The following is an 18,239-nucleotide window of genomic DNA, read 5'->3' as shown; positions in this document are numbered from 1 at the left end:
TCATACTGGCCACTATGAGTCTTTTGCTTCTCTATATAAAATTTAGAGAGGGATTATGTCATGTTTTAAGTCTGTAATACTCTCCCACAGAATAATATATTTGAGTACTTAGCACCATACTGGCTGCAGCATTTTCTTTTTTTGAAATGTGAAACCTGGTTGGTGGACATTGATTTTCCAGGTATACTTTTGAAGTACATCATACATAGTTTAACCCTGCTTCTGATTTAATTTTCTCTTGAAGGTCTGTTGCCCAAAACATTGAACCACTTTCATGTATAACACCAGAAGTATTTTCTTCAAGCATAATGGACTTTATCTTCTGTAACATTGGGACTAAATTAATTCTAATTTTAAAAAACCCTTTGTCCAATCCTTTATCACAAGGATAAGAATGAATTAACAACACACAATATAAGAAGTGGCAGCACATAGGAGAATGGGAAGTAGGCTATCCGGATGAGACCTAATAGGCTGTGGTCATATGGGAGAGAAAGAGGTCCTCTTCTATTAGAGGCCCAGGGGAAAAGAATAGGCTGAAAAGGAAGGATGATGAGAACAGTAAGATACAAGTGAGGGTATAACAATCAGATGTAATCTGAGTAAATTATAATTTTTTAAAAGGTGAGAAAAAAGTGGTTTCCCTCACAGCTAATGCCGACTCAAAAAATGATGTCGAAACATGGATCTTGGGTAAACCAGGAGCCCTCAGTTTGTTCGTCTAAGATAGTATATTCTGTACCCCATTCTGAACCCTACCATATCAACACATGATAACTTTGCATATACTCAACTTATGTTCTGAAACAAAGCAAAACACAAAATAGAACAAAGAAATAGCACCAAATATGTGCATTCCATACAGTAGCATAAGAAACACAAAACTCATGGTAATATAATACCTCCAAATATTAGAAGCCATATAGTAATGAAATCTAGATGCAGTGAATTCAATGAAAGCTCAAAATAGAGGGAATATAGATTATTTTAATAGAAATCACATCTACCATTGCCATGTACTGAAAATTTCACATTACAATAATTTTCAATTTAATTATGAATATAAGAAGTAGTATTCCATAAATTATTTAATAATATTCCACTGGTGCTAGACTATAGGAAAGAATATATGAATATTAAAATTATAAATGGGAATATTTAAGACTCTTACCCACTACATTTAGAATACATTGTATAGAAAGTGAAATAATTGGAGCAAATGTTAAAATGGGAAAATCTTAATTATATTAGTTATAGAAAATATGACTTAATTAACTGCCCCTAGTTGAAATATAAAGATATTCATATTACATAATAGATTTAAATTTATAAAGAAATATCACTGTTTTACTAAAAACCACAAATACAATTAGAAAATGGATTATGTTAGGAACATAAATATATTTCCAAAACACACTTAATTTTAATAAAAAATTCTTTTATATTTGAAATGATAAAAATATCTTTATTTTGCTTTATTTTTATTGCCGACAGACTGCTTTTCAAGAAGAAATAAAATATAAAACAAAATACAGGATCATTAAACTGTGTTATGTTAGTTCTAGGGAGGTATACACGAAGCCATATCAAGCAGTTGTGAAGTGACAGATATCAAGTGGTGTAGATATCAAATATTTCTTTGTTTTTAAATAAAGCAATACCACCCAATGTAAAACATGATATTGTTAGAAGTGATAATAATAAGTTATGTAGAAGCACTTTGTTGCTAATATAATTGATGTCTGGAGAACATATATATTCTGATAATCAATGGTAGACAGATGTTTTTATAATCCTCCCATTGTTTTATCATTTATACCAGGTTATACCTTATTTTATTTTAATATAATAATCCATCAGAGACAATAAAGAGAGGATTTTTAAACACCTGAGAAAAGGGGTTGTGGATTACACTTTCCAATGCTTCATTATTTAAGATCTCTTGTAAAGTTTTAAAAGTACACCCTAGTGTTCCCCCTGCTATTAACAAACTTTACAACATAAGGATGACATACAAAATAATTTGAAAACATGTAGTTCAAACACATTATTACTGATTTTACTGTTTTACTTTATTTTTAATTTTTAGATGTATACAAATAATAAATATTGCATATTAAATGAGGAACACATTTAAGTATGAGTATATCATGTGAAAATCTTTGGTGCATGAAAATTTCAACATGACATGTACATATTTGCAATTTATTGCATGAAAAATTTAGTTACTCTGGTAAAATTTTCTAAGCAGAAGTTTTAAAAAAAACTCTAAAAATCCAATGAGTTAGAGAATAAGAACTCACGAATAATAAAAATGCACTTCTATCATGAATAAAAAATTTGTTTATAACAATCATTTCTTTTTCTTTAATTCTAAAGTAGGGGAGATTATATTAAGTTGTATAAAATAGCATTTATAAAAACATTTTACTGCAGATTCTAATTAGATTCAAAGCAGATATACTTAGGTGGGCAAGTTAGAGAATAGTGAAAGAAGTTTTGGAAATATTTTGTACAGTTTTAATAACTAAAATCACAACATAGTTGAAAATTAAATGAGTAAATTCATAGATTATAATGAGAAAGCTTTTGTGAACATTTTATTCTGAATAGAGAATAGTATTTAATGTTCAAAATTAATTGAATAAAACACAAATTGGCTAAAAGAGATAAAAAAATTCTAATTAGCAGCTTGCTGTTCTTGTGGGATTTCTAATAACGAGAATAGGGGTTGTCCCTGACTGTTTTATCCGACTTGATGACCCCTTTCCTCCTCCTGGGTTGCTGTAGCCAGGCTTGATATAATGGTATGTGTCTGGTCTTATTGTAGCTTGTTATATCATGTTTGCTCGATGTCCCTGGGAGGCCTGCTTTTTCTGACAAGGGGCAGATGGGAGATAAATCTGGGGGAGAGTAAAGATAGAGGGGAGACTGGTGTAGAGTGGGAAGGAAAACTGCAATTGGGATGTAATATATGAAAAAGGAATTAAAATATAGCAATTAGCATGTATTAAAAATAAATTAGGTAATATAAAAGTTAAGTAATTTAGGATACTAGTAACGCCATAAATGCTAATAAAAACTAGTTAAAACAGGTATTTTAATATTTGGAACATTTTAAACACTGTAATTTTTATGTGGCCTATTATGAAATCTTGGCAACTGTTGGCCTTAATTCCTTGACAAACAACTGATTCTGAAAGTCTTTCCCACATCTATAACTTTTTGGGCAGTGTTTACTTCTAGCTGTTTTAGGATGTGGATCTGAAAAGAAAGTTGGTAAGGGAAGAAAGAAAAATGGTAAGAAATACCTTGCTCAAGCAAGTTCATTCTCACTCTATTCACAGCAGTTAGGTAAAAGAGAGCAATCTAAATGTATGGGTAATGATAATGTGGTACATATAAGCAATGGGATACTATTCAGTTGTAATGAAAATTGTAGGTAAATGGGTGAAACTAGAAAACGGTATATTTGGTGAGGAAACCCAGACACAGAAAGCAAACAACACGCCTTCTCTCTAATCTGTGTTTTTGAGCTCTGAATCTTCAGATATGAATATATAAGAGAGAATAACCACAGAAACCAGAAAATTAGAAATGGACTTGGAACTATTAGCTCCATTGCTAAAGCAAATGAGAACTGAAGGTGACACAAACGTAAATGGGATTTACAGCGTTCATGAATACATAAAATGGATATTATAGATTACTTCAGACTAAACATAAAATAGCGTGTGAATGGTTAGGAGTACCACGATTTTTCAGACTTGAAAGGATACAGTATATATCCTGCCAAGATCATGAGGAAAGCCAGGACAAAAACAGATAATAGCAAAAACGGATACTTTGTAATAGGGATGTCTCTAACTTATTATAGGATGTATATGGTAGCTCACTCATGCACTAAAGATCAAAATATTCAGATAGAAAATAAATGTGCGGAGAGGAAATTGTCTAGGTAGGCACACTACCACATCAGAAGCAATAACTGAACTATTAACTCAATTGTAAACAGACGTTTAAATGGAACCTTTTGTGAATAAGTGAGAGTTGAATAACTTTCCTTTTTATTGTTATTTTCCTTGATTGTTCATGTGGCCTTTTTCTATGATCATGTACTAAGCATAAATGAAAAGTCACAAAGCTAAGCTAAAATAATTCCCACTGTTCAACATATATAAAAATATGTCATAAGCATAATACTTTGCATAAATATTTTATTTAGTGTACACTGAGTAGCTCAAAAACTAAATTAAATACTGTACAGCACATTTACTTTGCATTCTTAGGACAAAATAATTTTTTATTTGAGAAGATATATTCATACACAAATGCAGAAAAATGCATCCCCTCTGTGGCCTTTATCTTATTATTTTCTACAAATAATACTAAATAAATCTATATTATTTTGAGGTTCAGTTTGTGAAAAATATTAAATTTGGCTTAACTCTGTTTGTAAAATATTGGATATGCAGCAGTGAATTATGCGAACTGAAAACAGAAAGCAAATCCATAGAAAATGCAAATGCTTGCAACTAAATGGGAGATCTTTATCAATACTCTACTATCCTGCCATGTTTAAGTGAGTATTGATGATGAAGATTTAGAAATAATATAACAAGCAGAGGATTTGAGAAAGTCTGTGAAATACATCTTCTGTACATGAAAGGATTTTAAGGGTCTGAAAATCACAGAAGGTAGATAAAAAGTGTGTAAAAACAATGAGTATTTATTCTGCAGAAATAGCCTGCATACACGATTCAACTAAATGGCAGTGACCACAGCCAAACCTGTGCAGGCCTTTTTACAGAAAACTAGGGGAATTCTAAATAAATGTGCTTTCTTCTAATTTGATTGGGTGGGCTAAGGAGAAATCACAGGTGGGTTATGCTAACAGGCTGATGCCAAATGACTGTCACCTGAGTTACAGTCCAGAGACATTAGGCCATATATGGTCACATTAGCACCTGATTGGCTCAGATCTTTCCAGAGCAGTCTTCTTGGGACTAGGGACATCCCATTACATGACTCTAACTGGGATTGGCTCGTGCCTACCAGTGTCTGGCTACTTGACTTCTGCTATGATATCATGAGACTGGGTTTATGTGACTTCGGCCAAGGGTCTTTTAGCAAAGTCTGACCCTCTGAAGGATGATTGCAGTCATAAACTCATAGAAGCTGTGGTTATATGTAAAAAAAAAAAAAAGGAAAACAAAACAAACAAACAAAAACAAAACAAAACAAAAAAAAACTAGAAAAATATCAATCAAGCCAAAATTTTAGAATAGGTTGTAGAGGAATTCACAGGTCTCCACTTCTAACTGGTAGTAGATTGCTGATGGAGGAGAAAAAAGTCAGTTTGGGGAATGTAGTCAATGGCAAATACCCTAAGCTCCAGGGAAAAGTTCCACACATGTGAAGGAATGAGCAACACTAAATAGGATTAATGGGTTCCTAATCAAAAAGATGATATGAAAATGGTAGGTAAGTATGTGGAGGGAAACCATGTAAGGAGTTGAACAGGGGGCTTGGGATTGGAAAATGGATATAATGATATATCCTTTTATAGAATATGTAATTCTAATGAATAGAAAATAAAATAAATTCAAGATATTCCCTTACTATATAGAACGTGTAATAAGAAAAGAAACAAGTAAGAAAACATGTGCTAAATTTATACAAGGAAGTATTATTCACCTGCTTAAAAAAATAATATCATTAAATTTACAAGTAAATGGATGGAAATAGAAAAAAAGAAAAGAAAAGAAAAAAAAAAACCAGCTTCCTCAGCAAGGCAATACAGACCTAGAAAGAGAAATATGGTATGTCCTCAAGTATAAGTGGACTTTATACCTGTAAAGTAATGGAAAATCGTACTACAGTCCACATACCAAGAGAGGGTAATTAGCAAGCAGGGCTCAAGGCAGCGAAGCATGAATGTTGCTGGGAAGTGTGAATAGAGTAGACATTGTTTTTGGACTGAGGGCGAATGGGAACAGAAACAGGAGAGATTAACGTCGGGAAGGAAGGAGGGAGGGAAGACTGGGAAAGAAGACTAGAGTCAGGGGTATTTTGGGGTCAAGACAGAAACCTAGCACAATGGAACCTCCCAGGAATGTGTGAGAGTCACCCTAGCAAAGTGATCTTAGCAGAGTCTATCATAATCATCATCAGAGAGGCTTCATTCAAGAGCTAGTTAGAGCAGATGCAGAGACCCACAACCAAACACTTAGCAGAGCTCAGGGGAATCCTGTAGATTAGGAGAAGATGGAGTGTAGGAGCCAAACGGATCAAAGATATCACAAAAACAAACTAAACAACAACTCCTTCCTACCCAACACACAGAGACTCAACTAACCTGATCATAGGGGATCACAGACACTGAACCAAAAATCAGGGTACCTGCGTGGGTCTGACCTAGGCTCTTTGCATATATGTCATTGTTGCATAGCTTGGTCTTTTTCTGAGACTCATAACTGTGATGATGAAAGGCTTTGACCCTTTGCTGACTTTGAGACTCTTCTCCTCCTACTAGGTTGCCTTGTCCAGCCTTAATGTGAATGGAAGTGCCTAGTCTTATTGCAACTTATTATGCCTTGTTTGGTTGATGTTTCTGGGAGGCTTGGCCTTTTCTGAAGGAAAACAAAAGAGGAGTGGATCTCTGGTGATGGAAGGTGGGGGAAACGACAGGGAGAAATGGGAGGGAAAACTGAATTAAGGGTGTAATATATAAAAGAATAAATTTTAAAACACAATTTCCTTAATTGAGAGGACTTGTTACAAACTGATAAAATACAGTATTGTGTTAAAGTCAGCCTCACAGCAGGTATCTTTATTACTTCTTCTTCACCTTGTTGGTACAAGGTCACTATCCAGACTACGAGCTCACCATTAGCAGATATGGGTAGTAAGTAAGCTTCTGAGATGTCCCATCACTGCCTTTTCAGATACGCTAGAATTTCTTTACACACATGGATTTATCAATATATATATATAATTAAATGAAAAACTGTTAACATATATTGCTTGAGGCAAAAGTGTCAAAACATTTTTTCACAGAATGGGAGAAATTGCTTTAATATATGTTTCTGAGAAAGGTAAATTAAAACATTGTTGTAATTCCATGATACTAACAAATAGAAGAGTACATGTAGGCATCTTAGAATAATACACAACAATGCCCTTGATAAAAAAATGGTACATTTATGTCTCAATCTTAAATGAAAGCAACTGAACCTCATTCAATCTGAAGAGGACCGTTTTTTCTCTTAACTTTCAGTGTTACACAGAAACGAGGTTGTAGAAAGACTATCTGCAGCAGCTCCGTACCATTGTCCAGAATTAATAATGTAAATGCCACTCACCAAATGCACTGCTTTGCAAAAGTAATATGCAGCAGTGAGAGATGAGAGATGTAGGCAAGCTCTATGTACACACCAATAAAGTGCTATGGATGAGGCTCAAAATTATCATGTGGAGTGGGAGAGTACAGACATCCATCTTCTGTCTGTCTGTCTGTCTGTCTATCATTCTGCCTGATACCTCTCACCTATTGGTCTCATAAAACGTTCTCTAAACCAAAAAACTATACGTAGAAACAGTATGATCTTGTGGATAACCAAATCTGTTAAATATAATTGACCACATCATTTAAAAGAAAGATGTAAATTTATAGATACTTTTTCATCTCGATAGTGTTGTATGTTTATGAATGCTTATGTTTCTAATTCATACCTAATTATATAAAGGGAAGTTTTATTCACTCATTTCAGTTGTTGTGTTGGGGGCTTACTGCCTTTTTCTGATATCCTAGGCCTAGTCCCGGAAGCTTCTAGCCTCCATACAATCTAACCCAAGCCTAGAATATTTTCATCCTCTGAGACTTACTGCTTAATAAGCTCACCCTTGCCTGCTCTCTCTGAGCTCATAGCTGGCTGGATCAACTCAGCTGTTCTGGCTCTAACTCCTCTCCTGGCTGCCTGGTTCAATCTGGCTCTTGTCTTGGCCCCTGAATTATTCTACTTGCCTTCAAAATAATTCTAGAGATATTTTCTAATCTCCTGGCCTCTTCTCATTCTGTTTCATTCAGCCGAGTCCAGCTTGTTCTCTCATTCAACCTGTCTCTGTAAAACTCCCCCTATAAAACTGTCTCTCTCTCTCTCTCTCTCTCTCTCTCTCTCTCTCTCTCTCTCTCTCTCTCTCTCTCTCTCTCTCTCTCTTTCACCCCCCCACATTGTCACTTTATTATGTTCTTCTCTCAAATCTCTAACTCATCACTTTCTCTGTCTTTCAATTAAACATCATTTTCAAACATGAGTGCTTCCTTCTCCAAATGAACTTTATCTTCATTGCTTGCAATTAAAGATGTGTACCATCATGCCTGGACCCAAGCTTTTCTTCACCTTAAACTTGTTCTATACCAGTCTGGCCTTGAACTCAGATCTGTGTACCTCTATCTCCTGGATTAAAGGTATGTTTGTAATCCGCCTATATCACCGAGACCCAGCAGACCTTTTGATGTGATATCTTGCCAGATTAGGCATTTCCTTAATAAAAATTCCTCTACAGCATTGTATATAATCTTGATATATCAATTATTCTTAGATAAAGTTGCAATTAGTTATTAATGTGACTAGTTATTAAAACCCAATTCTGACAAAAAATATAAGCCTCTATAACCATGTTTTAGAAGCTATGTCAAAATTCCTTACCTCATTTTATTTAATTTTAACTGATATTTAATTTATGTCATGGGCTTTTACCTTCATTTATGTTTTTGTACCTACTGTGCATTTCATGTGCATGGTCCAGAGAAGGCTTTAGCACCCCTGAACCTTGAGTTATAGACAATTATGTACTTCCATCTGTGTGTAGGGTATTGAAACATGGTCTTCTGAATGAGCAGCCAGTGCTTATGACCAATAAGATATCTCTCCAGTCCTCCTTACCTTACTTCTTAAAGTATATTATTATATTTCTGAAAAATTAAGTGGGTGTATATGTCTTTGTGTGTGAGTGAGTGTAATGTGTACACACATGCATGTGCACATTGGCATAATATAGCAAACATGAAGTGTTTTGAGGACAACTTGTAGGAAGTTTTTTTCTTCTCATACCATGTTAAGTCCTAATGATTGAATTCATATTTCTTGCTTATATGCTCTTGTTTTACCATCTGAAACATCTTGCTAGCCTCTAGTCTCTATTTTAACAATATTAATTTATAATATTTTAAACACAATTATACTTAGAGTCACTTGTGCTAGACCCTTAGTTTATTTTCTGAGTGCTCCCTCCTTAAAACTAATTGAGCAAGATTTAGCCAAATTATTCCATACAAGAAGATTGAGCATTTGATTTGAATTCAGAGCCAGGTTGATAAAATTTTCGTATCTTGAAAGGCACTATGAAAGAATTTGAACTCTTGAACACTACAAAAAGAATTAGAACTAGTGTCTTGTCTCAGTATGCAAATCCATAAAGTGGCACTTCCATAGGATTCCCAGACACCGTTGTGCTAATCTTACTGTTTCTTTCAATAAGTTGTGTGTGGGACAGAATGAAATGTGATCAAATGCCACAAAATGTTGGCAAGTCACAGCTATTACAAACCAAGATCCAAATAATCTAGTCACAGGGAATCAGAGTTACTACTCATTGAGCAGCATAAAAAATTACAAAGAAAGAGTTTTCCCCCAAAACATTCAAAATATTGTTCTCTTTTAATTAGTTTTTCATTTTCAGACAGTAGAGTGTTTGCATTTTGTTTCAGAAAGCCTTAAATTTTGCTGCTCTGCATGTACATTCTGACAAGTCTAGTCTTTGTCCAGAGTTACAGATTCCTCTGCGTCAAAGAAAATAACACATCCCTTTGATTGCAGTTACTGGCTATGGGACCAGAAATGCGGTGCAACTGGGGGAGCTAGGCCAGAGCAAGAGTGAGGTTCAGATTTGTCCAGACTCTGGAAACCCCGTCCTAAGACTGGAGAAGTAAGACTGCTTGCTTTCACTTTGCTCTGGACCTGCATGTCCCAGGGAATGTATCTGCCACCCTCAAACAGGCTGGTGGCCAGGTTTCAGATCAAACTTTCTCTTTCCTTATAAGAACTTGTCCAGCAAGCATCTGGAGTTCCTTTTTACGAAAATGAAGCATTCCCAGCACCTCAGCACCAGCCAGTGATGTGTTATCACCCCCCAAGCAGCTACCCACTCCCAAGGTTTATACAGCCCTTATTCATCCCCAATAAAGTGAGGGCTTGGAGAAGGCTGTTTCTCCTCCACTCAGTGCTAATTGAGATTCTGCATAACCCATCTGCCCTTCTTTCTTTCTTCCTTCTTTCAAGTCTACCAGTGTGAGCAACAGTGCCTCCATACACCAGGGCAAAAGCAGGTCTGGGATGGCAACCAGTTACTTATGCATTTTTCTCCTTTTTTTTTTTTTCTACAATTTCTTCCAAGACTTATACTTCTGTCACCATATTCCATATTCCTTCTCATGACTTTTATTCATTACAGATAAAAAGATATACTCTATAGTTCTATACCGTAAATTTGAATTAAATTTACATAGTATAAAATGTTTATTATTTCAATGGAACAAGGAATCATTTGTGTGTCTTAGTTTTAAAATTCAAAAGTTTCAAAACCAGTATTTTTTTTTCATCAAAAATCACTATATATTCTCAAATTTATTTTTCATGAAGGGGGATATTTCAAAATCTAAAGCACTACAACAAGAATGCTTTACTAAAAATAAGAAGACTAATTCCTCCAAACTACTGAGGTTTTCAGTAGCCATGGGGTCTCTAACTTCTACCTTCAAGTTTCAACTGCTTCTGCCCCAGAATTTGTAACTTTTCCTCAATCGTTTCCTGTGTTCTGTGTGCTGAGTAGTTAGTGGATATTTTCAGAGGGTACATAAGGACAGTATTTGAAGTGCTGATCAGTTATGTTTGATAATAGAATGACAAATTTCTCTTTATGTAATTTTGATGTCTTCCATAGCATACAGTGATTTTTGGACCACAATCATTAAGAATGTTTTCTTCTTGTTGCTGTTGCTATGGTTTTTCAAATGATTCAAAACCATGTAGGTCTTTCGTTCCCCTTCTGCTTTCTTAAATGAGATGCTTCCATCTATATGACCAATCACTAACGTCTAGCCATAGAATTGAAAATAATATGCATAATTTTTATTTTCAGATGAATACAAGATGTGATAAAAATGATACACTATTTTACAAGCTTTGGAGTAAACATTTTAGCTCAGAATTTTATTACCATTCTTTTAGATTAATCAAGTTCTACAATTATTCACATTTCAAGCATGAACTATGGAAATTGTTAGTCTTTTTGTAACCAAAAGACTATTGAAATATTTTGTGTATTTTACATGGATTAGTCTCCATCAATTAACCACATATTTAAATTCTTTCATCTGCATCTTTCAATATATTTCACTTTATTTACCTATTTAAATATTATCTTTTAAAGATATAATAAGTAATCAGTCTATTTGAATTGTAATGGTGTTTAGTCTTATAATTTAGATTGAGTGTTATAAATTTCATAAATTGTATTAATATGTAAATGACTATCCAGTAAGTAAAATATATAAAATATGTTCATTAAAATCATATGTGAAATTGTGATTATAATTAAACATTCTCACAAGTGGAACATAACATAATATAATAGGATTATATTACAGCTTATACTTCTTGAGTTCCTCATGCCTAAATTATGTCTACTGATATTTTGATTAAAACTATCTAGATTAAAAACCTTTATTTTTATAAGACTAACACATTTTTTCTCAATACATTTTACTAGATGAGTATTTTAATTTGTTTAGCACCTTGGTGATCCCTGACAACTCCTAAAGTAACAGTCATATAGTTATAACTTTATTAGGAGCATATGTCAAAGCAATTATATTTCTTTACAAATCTTGGGATTATTCTTTTTTAGAGAAGCTTAGTTTCCATTACCACTCTTGAGTGATGCAAGATAGTAGTAAATCCACATATCACACATGAGATATTGTGGACTGTAGCTCTTTCTAAAGACAAATGAAGTTGGTTTACTCTTTCTAAATTGATCCAGGATTTAATTTTCCTATAGTAGAAAAGTGGAATCAAATAAATAAAGGTTTATAAATACCATTCTAAAGTTAATTTTCATGGTGACTTTTTCCACTGTTTTGATATATATTTATATTGGACAGAATTGTAATTGTATATAAACAATTCTTGGCTAATATAAGATATACTGACACTAATTTTGCTAGAGGAAAATCTGATAAAATGACATTGTCATTTCTTTCTAGTATACTAAGAAGGATAATATTTTCTTACATTGAGAATTCTGTTCCTCCTTTTACTTTGGAAAAAAATACATGAATCTTCAATTAAAGAAATGAGGTAAAAAAGGAAATCAAATGGTAGGTTAAAAGTTTGATGTGCTTTTCCAAATGATGAAAAGCAACAGAACAACTGCTTGTATACAAAGCTGTTTTTATGGTTTCAATTTCATCCCATTAAGAATGACTATAAGGGGAGAGAATTGACATAGTGATTAAGAGCTCTGGCAGTCCTCCCAGAGGACTTGTCTTCAATTTATTGCTCTCACATGGCATCTCACAACAATCTGGAACTCTAGTCATAGGCATCGTGCTGCCCTCGTCTGACCTCTGTGGGCATTAGGTATGTACCTGGGGCACACACATACACACCGGCAAAATTGTCATATGCATAAAATCATATCTAAGTTAAGTAATTTGAAATTATTTTAATCAAGAAAACAAACAACAAATACAGATAAAGGCATTGAGAAAGAATACATATTCACTGTTAGAGCAAATGTAGGTTAGTGTGCCACTGTAAAAATCAGTGTGGGATGCTCTAGAAAACAAAATAGAATATCCACATGGCCCAGCTACAATGCTCCTGTCCTAATACACAGAGGACTCTTCTTAAAACAAACACTTTATATTTGTATTTATTGCTAGTCTTTTGACAATATCAAGGACACATAGTCAATGTAGATCTCCATCAACAGAAGAGGAGATAGTGAGTTCGCAGTGAATATACACAAGGTTTTATTCATCTATAAATATGATGAAATTTACAAAATGAATGGGACCAGAACACCTTTTAAGCAAAGTAGCCTAAACTCAAAAAGACAAATGCCATGTTTTCTTCTATGTTGAACCTAGCTTCTGATTGTTAAATATAAATAGACATTTGGAAGAAAGCATATATAAACGGCAAGAACATAAAATATGGCAAACATCACTTGGAGAAAAAGAGGCTTTGAGGGAGAGTCATACTCAAGATACTATATGAAAAGTATAGGATACTAGGAGGGAAAGGCTACAGTGGGGACAGCAGGTAGGAAAAAGAAAGGGAAGTGGGGTATGAGCGTCAAGAAAATGGTAAATGTATGGATGCTCCATGTGGAAATCTATGCTTTATGAGTTAATATAACAGTAATTATTCATAAAATTAAAAAAATCTACTGTTATATATGAAGAGGTAATCATGGATGCAATTTCACATTGAATTCACAGACTCTGTCCAAAGAAACAGAGAAGATTCTCATTGGTGTGGATGTGAAATACTGTGCAAAACTCCTGCAACCTTGGATTCTTCATTACTCTAGCATTCTTCTGACTTCATAAAGAATGCTATTCATTACCAGCATCTTGTATGTATTTTAAATAAACAGGGGGCTCAAAAGCATTTCAGTCTTTTTTTTTAATGCTTTTATCTTATTTTGATCATTTAAGTAAGGAGTAAAAAAAATTGAAAAGTTATCAGTGCCCGACATGGGGTTGGTGCTATTGCCCTGTCCGTCTGGAGAGCTGAGTAAGTAAAACTCAAAGAGGCCCATAAGTTCAACAGTGTTCATTATTAGTGTGATGAGAACTCCTATTGTACTCCAAAGGTCTTCACATTGCCTAGGAATTTTATTTCTGAAAATAATTAGGTCTACTGATCTAGTTATGCATTTAAATTAAAGTCAGAATTTTCATGTGAAGGTAAATAATTTTAAAACATTTATAAAATTCTTTTTTTTTTGTATTCTGATATATCTCCATTGATGAAAGCACTGCCATAAGTGGAATTTCATTTACTAAGTTTGTTTAGAATTACATTACATTGATGTAGAAAATTGCCAGTAATGGTGAAACCAAGATGGAGCTCCCCTGGATGGCGAAAATTAAGATAAATTATTGTGTCCACTGTCAGTTATTTCAGCTAACTGAGCTGATGAACAATTTTTTGACAATTTCTAATATATACAATTTGTTGTGAAAATCGTTATTAAATTCTAGTGCTAAAATCAGGAAAGATAAATATCCAATGACAGACAAAAAAGGAATTGTGAGAACTAAAATACCGTAAAATTCAATAAGCAGCAAACTACATGTGATGAAATTAAAATTTCAACCAAATTTGTATCTGGCCAGCTACAGTATGATATTCTATTCACCACAGAACTAGTTCTTTAAAATCTGGTAGAGGAGTGGTGTTGCACACCTTTAATCCCAGCACTTGGGAGGCAGTAGCAGGCAGATCTCTATGAGTTCAAGACAACCCTGGTCCTCAAAGCAAGTCCAAGACAAGCAGTGCTACTCAGAAAAACCCTATCTCAAAAACAATGAAACTAAAAAAGTATTTAAATTCAAATATTCATGAGAAATTCATGGATTCATTATTTTTTAATATTGCAAATTGAAATAGAGTTATCACTTTTTAAAGTTTTATCTCTCCAGTTGCTCCCATCTATTTTCCCTGGAATCCATCCCGTATCACCATCACACTCTCACAGAATAAACATACTACAGTGCACAGACTTTCCAAAAAAGTTCTTAAAAGACAAGGTCATATAATGTTATCAAATAAACACATTACAAAAGTAAGCATTTAGAAGAGAATTTTAATGGAACGCCAATAATGCTATTCTTCAAATTAACATTTAAAAGATAAAACATAACCGAAGCAAATATGATGAAAGTAAGTCAATTTGAATTTGGCTAAAGCTTATCAACAATGCATAGTAGAGTTCTAAATATTGTATGAAGCATTCTAACATGTATCATTATTACCTAAACTTCAAAGTGAGGAACCAGAGATGGAGCATTTAGTAAAATTCAAGAAGGATAATCAAGGTTTGAAGTCCATGCTTCTGGTTATTGTAACTGTTAAAAATTATACTACTTCTTGATTGGAATTTATATTGTTACAAAGTGTGGCTTTTGGAACACAGCACAACATTAAAACAAAGGTGAAGTTTAGAAGCTATTTCTTTAAATGAGGGGAAAGTATAACTATCCTGTAAGGAATACCACAGAAGAGGCATCAGCAAAATTTCTCTCTGTGCCCAAAACAAACAAACAAATAAATAAATGGACTGAACATACTTGCAAGTTTTGTAGAAAAGAAAAATAGAAAAACTTAGAGCTGCCTTGCTCTATGTTTGGGAAACTGGAGAAAAAATTTAACATATTTAGAACCCTAGCTTGCTCTTTTTTTCAGTGTATGTCATGGTTCTCCTAACTCTTATTTCTGACTCTTGCCATTGGGGAACTACTAAATCATAAATTCTACCTAATCTCACTTAAGCACACTGAAACAATTGTGCTAATCCAGAATCCACAGCAGAAAAGTATTTCTCTTTCCCTTTCAGGTCCTGCTATGAATCTGTCATCCTGGGTTTTCACCTCCTCAGTGATAAAAACAAACACAGCTTCACTTTGTCATTATGTTGTCTGGGTAATATTTTCAGAAAGAACATATGTGACATGAGACAGAAAATAGCATAAGGTAAGACGAATAGCAGTTATTTGATAGGACTGAAGTACAGTAATTTTAAGCATAATATCAAGTTACTAACTCATACTCATGGAATAGGGCATGAATTTAAATGGGTCTAAATGGTATGCTTTAGAACTTGAATATTAGTGTAAATAAAACAACTAAAATAAAGAAGAGTACACTAGCAATCTTTGATTGGTTTTCTATAGGTGGTTCTATAGCGAGGTTTTGAAAGCTAAGGAAAAGAATAGTTCAATAAGCATGCTCATTTTAAAGTATAAATTTCAGAAATCAGATTATATTATTTCAGTTACATCTAATTCAGTTATATTAATAATATTTCAGCACTGAATAACTTGTACTACAGAGAAATCATGGCAGGTAAAAAATATCAATATTGTATATTTTTCTATTTTATTTCTATTTTAATTTATTTTTTTATTTTTCTGAGAATTTTATATATGAATATAATATTAATTAGGATTTTCTAGAAAAACAGGACCAATGCTATGACTATATGTATATATACACATATAAGTATATTTGTACACATATTAATACATGTAAGTTATGTTAAAATTATAGTAAGAGTTATCTCACTCCTGAGACACTGAAACCCATATAGTTGCTCATCCATAATGTTAGCTGTCTCAGCCATTCAAACTTAGGTAGAAAACCTGGAAGATTCCTGAGGATCCAATAGTTCTTGGTTAAAAATAAAAGCCCTGAAAGGCTGGTTCAGGTATCATTCAATGAATGACAATCAGCAGTAAAAATATCAAATAACTTTTTAGCAACAGAGAACAAGCAGGCTGGAAGGACAGATAAGAACAAAAATTTGAGATCATTCTGCCATGCTCATATTATATGGACTGCTACCAGTAGGCTCCTCCTACATGTGGAGTCGGTCTTAACTATATCAACTAAAATTATCAGTACAATTCTTCACATAGAGTTCATTGCTCAGGTATTTCTAATTAGTGCTATGTATCCAAGCTTTGATAAATAAGCATGATACTATTTAAAAAACATGTTATGCAGACACACATACCCACACTAATCAAAAAACATTTTTAAATATATTTCATTGACTTATTCATATTATATCTCGTTGTTATCCCATCCCTTGTATCCTCCCATTTTTCCCTCCCTCCCATTTTCCCCTTACTCCCCTCCTCTTTGATTGTGACTGAGGCGTCCTCCTCCTCCTGTATATGCTCATAGGGTATCAAGTCTCTTTTTTTTGGTAGCCTGCTATCCTTCCTCCGAGTGCCCCCAGGCCTCCCCATCCAGGGGACGTGGTCAAATATGGGGCACCAGAGTTAATGAGAAAGTCAGACCCCACTCTCCACTCAACTGTGAAGAATGTCCTGTCCGTTGCCTAAATCTGTGTATAGGTTAGAAGTTTACTGCATTATTGTCCTTGGCTAGTGCCATAATTTGAGCAGGACCCCTGGGCTCAGATCTGCCCAGACATGGCTCAGCCATTAAAGGCTAGGCTCACAATAAAAAAAAAAAAAAAATAAAGGCATACAAAATAAATTGTATGAAGCAAAATCCTACCCCGTAAGTCTCATGTTTATTTTATAGTTTAAAATATAGTTCATTTAAACTCCCTAAATGTCCATAAAATCCCTAAATGCTTCAGTGCTTTAACAGCCAGTATGTTTAGTCTTTAATGTCCCCCCAACTTTAAAGATCATAACATTAATTTTTAGTACATAACGACTCCTGTCACCTCATATAATATTGCACATTATATAATAATCAAATAAATAAAATCACAGATACCTATTTAAAGTATACCATAATATTATTAGCAAGTAAAACAAAAATATCTTGTTCCTGGTTAAAAGGTCTTAGCTGATATTTATAACTACCTTTCTCACAACCCATTCTGTATTTCCTCCACTTCCAAGAAAGCACTTCAGTGGGTTTTTGTTCTTAACCTGTTGGAGGTAAGCCTTAATTTTATTCCTGAAAGGCTTTGAGGTTACCATCATGCTTCAGCTGAATTGCTGGTGTTTCCTACTGACATGGTAAAACCAAAGACACCCAAAAAGACCTCTTACACTACAGACATATTTCTCTTTACATCAATTGTGGAGAAAGTGCACAATTTCTCCCTGGTATTATGGATCAATACCACCTCCTAACATTTTCACCCTTTCCTTAGCCAGTTGATGTGGGATGTCAGAAGGCAAAATAGCCAGAAGCAAGTCTTAACTTCAAGTTCAACAGAATGTTTGTTATGCCTTCTGGTATATAATTTCTCTACCTGGAATACAAACTTGTAGGCTTAAAGATCATAAGGTTTAGGGAACAAGAAGCAAGTTTTCTTTTTTGTGTCATGAAAAGTAATGATATATTGCTTATTTTTAGATCCTGATTCCTAGAACAATGAATGCTAGCTATCAG

The sequence above is a fragment of the Acomys minous genome (genome assembly GCF_964271855.1).
Source record: "Acomys minous genome assembly, chromosome: 1".
In the NCBI taxonomy this organism is placed as follows: Eukaryota; Metazoa; Chordata; class Mammalia; order Rodentia; family Muridae; genus Acomys; species Acomys minous.
Note: the sequence above shows the minus strand (reverse complement) of the source record.